At 43.3% G+C, this 6301-nt stretch overlaps 1 long non-coding RNA gene across 1 annotated transcript; it reads left to right on the top strand.

Moving 5' to 3' along the window:
* Positions 1 to 287: 287 nt before the first annotated feature.
* Positions 288 to 3587, top strand: LOC140853251 (uncharacterized). Its single transcript, XR_012136276.1, has 2 exons — positions 288 to 1021; positions 2986 to 3587. It is a non-coding gene; the product is annotated as an uncharacterized lncRNA (long non-coding RNA).
* The last annotated feature ends 2714 nt before the right edge of the window (positions 3588 to 6301 follow it).

Genomic DNA, 6301 nt, shown 5'->3' with positions numbered 1-6301 from the left:
TTGGGAAGTACCTGACGAGATATCCATTTAGGGAATTCTCTACCGAAGAATCCTTCAAACTCTTAATCTTTTAAGGCATGGAGGTGGATAGAGCTCTTCAGTAATTTCCTCAATTTTCTTGATCTCTTCGTCTTCCAATTCATCAGCGTCAACTCTACTTCTGAAAAAAAACTATAAGAATTCAAGGTTGCGCTTGTTTCTCAGTGCTGCTTCAGCTGCTTCTTCCCTGCTAGATGGTCTTTCCAAGTTATGCACTGAAAGTGATCTGAGCTCCGACAGGTTTGTCAACTCTTTTATGTTGCTTCCTGGAAGATCATCTGTGTTCTCATTATTGTCATTCAGTACAAAACCATCCAGTGTATGGAGTTGCTTTAATCTTCCTATTCCTACTGGCATGCAATCCAGTCCAGTTTCACCAATGTCAAGATGTCGTAGATTTTGTATTTGTGTGATACCCTTGGGTAGGTTCTTCAGGTATATGCACCAATAGAGGTCCAAGGTCAGAAGGTCTTGAAGGTACTCAATGGATTCTGGCAGCTCCTTGAGTTCAGTCTTAGAAAGATTTAAATATCTTATGTGTATCAGCTTTCCCACTCCATCTGGCAGGTTGTTGATCCCTGTGCCACTAAGATCTAAAACTCTCAGGTGCCTAAATCTTTCAAAAGGTGCATTCAAAGCATCTCCTTTGAGGGGATTATCAGAGAGCAATAAGGTCCTTATGATCTTTTGCTTCTGAACTGATTCTGGAATTGTTGATAGGCCTTTTTTCACAACAGATAAATGGCGAGGCTTCACTAAAGTAGTCTGTAAATGCTGAGGATCACCAGAAAAATACTGATGTTGTGCCACAAAAAGAGCAAGGGCTCGCAGAAGATCATGCATTTTACAATCCATTTCTCCAAAGCCTTTACCAATTATTTGAAGGCTTCTTGTGACTAGTTCACTGTAATAATTGTCTGCCAAGTCTTCCGCCGCCACCTGCTCCTCAGCTCGTACAAAGCCTTCTGCAATCCACATCCGTGTAAGTTGTATCCTTGAATACTCGTAGTCCTCAGGAAACAAAGAACAATAGATAAAGCACTGCTTTAGATGGGAAGGCAAATCCTCATAGCTTAAATATAGCACTGGCATTATCCCATGTGGTAGCTGATTGAAGGTCCATGTTTGGCTAAGAAGAACCTTTTCCCATTCCCTGTTGTTCCTCTCTTTTGTCTTTAGGACTCCTGAGATTGTTTCAATGGCTAGAGGAATTCCATTGCACTTCTTGACTATCTTCATCCCAACATCCTTCAGTTCCTCGATGTCTTCTACCTCACCATCACTAAATACCCTTCTGCAAAGCATCAACCAACCATGTTCAACAGATAGTTGCTTCAGTGGGTGGCAATAGACAGCACCCATCTGTTTGGCAATTGCTTCATTCCTAGTGGTCACAAGGATTCTGCTATCTGCTGCACCACTGAGCAAAAGAACCCTTAAGAAATCCTCCCAGGCTCGTTCACTCCATATGTCATCCAACACAAGAAAGAATCTCTTCTATCCAAGAGCTTTTCTTACTAATGGATAGAGATGGGCAACGGCCCGGCCCACCCATGACACGGCCCGGCCCGGCCCGACACGAGACGGGCCGTGCCTACACGACCCGTCAGCTACAGTGCCATGCCGTGCTTGGGACGGCCCATGAGAGGGGGCCGGGCCGGGTTAGGATTTTAGGGCCTGCGGCCCAGGTCCGACATGGCCCATAAGGGCCTCGGTCGGCATGACCCGTGGGCCAGGCACGGCACGGCCCGCGTGCCAGCCCGGCCCCCTTAAAATGAGCTGTGCCATGGCACGGCTTGTTTGGGGTGTGGGGTGCGGGCGCAGCGACCGGGAGAAGGCGGAGGGGCTTCCGGGGAGGGCGGTTGTCCGCGCCGCACCCACCGTACTCCGCCCCGCCGCCGTCCACACCGCACCCACCGTCCGCCTCTAGCTCCACATGACCACCACCCTCCCTCCCCTCCCTTCGAGCCCCGGCGTCAGTCCGCGCAAAAGCCGGACCCCCCCGAAACACCCTCCCCTCCCCTCTCTCTCCTCGCGAGGCACCTGCCGCGGCCGTCCGCACCGCACCCGCCGTCTACCTCGGGCTCCGCACAACCACCACCCTCCCTCCCCTTCCCTCCCCTCAAGCCCCGGTATCCGTCTGCGCCAAAGCCGCCCCCCCAGTCGGAACCCCCTCCGTCCTCCCTTGGCTGCTGCGCCCGCATCCCACGCCCGTAACGGACCGAAATGGGCCGTGCCTGGCACGACCTGTTTGCATTTTTTTTTTAAAAAAAAAAAAGGTCCGCGGGCCAATGGGCCAAGCACGGCCTGCCACCCACTGAGCCTAGGGCCGTGTCGGGCTGGGATCTGATGCTAATCGTGCCGTGCCTGGCATGGCCCGTTTAGTAACGGGTCATGTCAAGCACTGCCCGTTTAACCTTAGGCCCGGTGGGCCTAAGCCGTGCCGTGCCGTGCTACGCACCGCCCTGTGCCCTTCACTACTAATGGATCAAGTTCGGCCTTGGTTTTAGCATCACCATAGTAACCACCTACACATCTGATGATTTGCTTCAGCAGATGGATCCCTACAAAATCCTGGGAGACACACACCCAGATCTTGATGTCAAAGTGGGCCTTGATCTGTTCAGTACTGAAAATCTTTTGTGCAAGACTAGTCTTACCAATTCCTCCCATCCCTACAATTGCATAAACAAGGTTCCTCCCCCTGTTTCCATTCATTAAAAGCTGAACCAGATTGCTAGCCTCCTCATCAATTCTAGAATATATGATTCTAAATATTCTGAAGATGTTTCTCGACAAATTCTACGTGACGTTTGAGAATTTCTTTGCTCACCAGTTATAGATACTAGTTGCAATTCCTGTCTCTCTTTGGAGATATTCTCTAGTTTGATGTTTAAATCCTTAATTTTCTTTCCAATTTCATGATGAAACGCAACTCTACTAAAGCAAGGGAACAAGAAAGAGTAGCATCTTACTGGTGTATTCAACTTCGATGGTTGCAGCTGCTTGGATGATTGAACCTTCCAACCCTCAATTCTGCACTCATCAATGATGTCACCGGCATCGTACATCACTTCTCTGAGCCCAGTCTGCCAGTGGCTGATGGCTTTGTCCTGAAGCTTCTTGTTCTCGGCATCATCAAGGACATCTCTGATCTTTTCTAGCTTCCCCTCAAGCTTTTTCAGCTCGTCTGTTACCCCAAGTGACATGGTTGCCTCTTCCCTCGATTAAAGCGGTTAATTTTTGGACAAACACATTGACGAAGGCAGTTGCGATCATTGCCATTTTTTCAGAGATGTGGATTCTCCAAAGGCTACAGATGGTGTGTATTAGATCTGTTTTCCTCTGTGATACAGCAAAGACATCTTCCTTAGGCATATATGATAGGATGACCATTTCCATCTCTTTGCTCTGCTCTTGTAATAATTATTTAATAACTTTTTCAAGAAAGAAAAAGTCATTTGAATGTAAGATTACAAGAACTAAGCAATTTCCTAGTGTCTTTATATCCACTTGCCTGCTTGTTATTTTATTTTTATTTCCTCATAGGACAAGTGTTTTTTATAAGGTTATTTTATTTTAATAATTTATATCCACTTGTTTGTTAATATTAATGACCTTGCATGTTTCTGTATAGTATATCCAGGGTTGGAAGAGATTATATAAGAGTCAATGGAATAGAAGTTACACATCTACCCAATGGAAAGCTAACGTTATTAAAATACTATTATCCTGACAAGTAACAATCTTTGGAGTTTGGCCTACATTTATTTGAATGGCTTGTTGCAAGTAGATGTCTCTTCTTCCTCGTGACCAGGTCTTATACTGCCTGGTATACTATAGACCTCACATGATATCCATGCTCATTTCTAACTTAGTACCTTTGGCCTCTATTTATTGGATGGTGACTCAACTCGACCTGCCATATATAAAATTCAAATGTTGGAACAAAGTTGTGCAGGCAGTTGTTTCTGAGTCAGCATGTTACTCAAATACAGGTCTTCTGTTGGTTATGAATCCAATAAATCAATAGAAAGTTCTAGATTCATGGTTCCTATATTTTTTGTGGTGTTTCAATATTGAAGCATTAATTATTTGGTATGCTAAGAAATGATTGCTGATGCATCTATAGTTCATTGATGTTCCAGCAAGTTAATCTGTTATATATGCTCTTTCTGAGTAGTATGGAATTTTCTATTGATCACTATGCTACATGATTTTCGGACAAAAGTTGCATTGTTGAATATATTTACAGCAGTGAGATACAGCATTTTTGCACATGTTTCCTTCTTTAATTAGAAGTCTGGTTAGTTCAAAATTATTTTTATTGAAAGCAATCTTCTATCTACTAATATAATATATGCTATGTACCGATATATACCCATAATTTCATACAACAGGAGAGTCCTGTCTTAAAAACAAAAATGAGAAGTAGGCTATCTGTCACCATCTTCAAGTCTGGTAAGTTTCTACCATGACTGACAACAAACTAAAGCAAGAAATGGAGATGAGAGGATGGATGCAGGAGCTCTTTCAAAACTGATAAATGATGTACACAGTGTGGCATCTCTAATTAACAAGATTCTCGCAATCGCTAAGCCCTTTTCCCAACGAATGAATGTATGATTGAATGAATAAAGTTGACTTAGAAAGGTTGAATTTGTTAAAATTGAATCTGTTTTCAGAATGGGTAGAGGGATTAAAAGGAAATCTTGGGCTAGAGATTGGTCTTACTGTAAAAAGAGGATGGCTAACTCCTTTGCCCTGCTTCGGTGGTGGCTTTTGGAGTATGGGCAATCTTGAGTTAATCTGGGTTTACATCCTGTGTCACTCTTGCAGGTTTAAAGCCTAATCATATAAAAAAAATTGTATAGTGTAGTAGGGTGGAAATAAAAGCCAAAAGGCTATGCTAAATTTAGCAGCGAGGAGTCATCGATGAAGATATAACCTTCTGCTTCTGTCAGAGTCGCTGATCAATGGATCAATGATTAACCATGCTGCTGCTTTTGCCGCTGCAATGAGCTTGTGGCGGTGACAAATTTTTATGTAATTGAGGGAGAAGAGGCTTCTAATCCCTCAGTGATATCACCTCTTTACATTTGTAATTTGCTTGATCTTTGAAGCATCAACAACCTTCCAAGAGAAGGGACGTGATGTTTTAACACACTGCTAATTCCAGCTCTAAAAGAGTGGTGAGGTTCTTCAGCAGGTTGAGCAAAGCTAAAATCCAGATCACCACCACCTTACATTTACTTCTTCCAAGTAATGAGGGTAGAAGGGAATCCGAGGTCGTCATATTTTTGATAGCTTTGTTCATTTATATACAAGGAGATTTCTAAGTAAACTGGAGAAGGGCTTGAACGACTATTGCACATATGCGCTACGGTGCTACAGAAGGATGGCAACTTACATGACATATTGTTATTATGGAGAAGATTAAAGCAATAAAATATACAAAGTATTGCACTGTTGTTGCAAATTTAGATATTTTCTGCAAGTGGGTAAAGAATGGCGTCTAATGATGATGACGAATACATGTATATGTCCCCACAACTAGCTCAGTCTGTAAACCAGACATGGGAAATGCTCACCTCCCCACATGATTTTCCCTTGGTTTCCTCATCGAAGAAAAAAATAACGATGAAGCAGGAAGATAACCAAACATGAACACATCTATCAAAGTTACTATTGACATGAAAGGGCATCACCCTCAACATTATGTGACTGGATACTTGATCTATCAGAGATGAAGTGACATTCCATGATATGATGAAAAAAACTGCATCAGGCCGCTAAACATATTACAAGCTGAAGCCCATCCTTCATTGCCAAAAACATGCTAACATCATCTGGAAAGAAGACTGACAATTGGGTCGATCAGATATTTGAACCACCTGTTAAGCAACTAGAAACACATCAACCGCCCCCTGCTCAACCTGCGATCTTCCAGTTCATTCAACTCCAGCAGACAAATTGCATTTAAATATTTAGTGCAGTTTTGAAGAAACTTGTGATTGGCCCACATCAATGTAAAACAATCTAACATGTTCAGGAAAGTGGACTGCTATTGAGCTCTGTCAGACTGAATTTCAGGTGATGCCTCCGTTGCCTGCAATTTAGAAATTCCCAACATTTTCTGGAAAGCAGAGCAATATTTGCCTCATTCTACTAGATTTTTTGGTTTTACCTATAACATGACCTGTATATCATTATCAGCAGCCAGACAAAACCATGATGTTTCAAAGCATTCATTTAGCTGCAT

Source organism: Elaeis guineensis, chromosome 13 (genome assembly GCF_000442705.2).
Source record: "Elaeis guineensis isolate ETL-2024a chromosome 13, EG11, whole genome shotgun sequence".
NCBI classification, from domain to species: domain Eukaryota; kingdom Viridiplantae; phylum Streptophyta; class Magnoliopsida; order Arecales; family Arecaceae; genus Elaeis; species Elaeis guineensis.
Note: the sequence above shows the minus strand (reverse complement) of the source record. Positions and strands in the feature narration are given on the sequence as shown.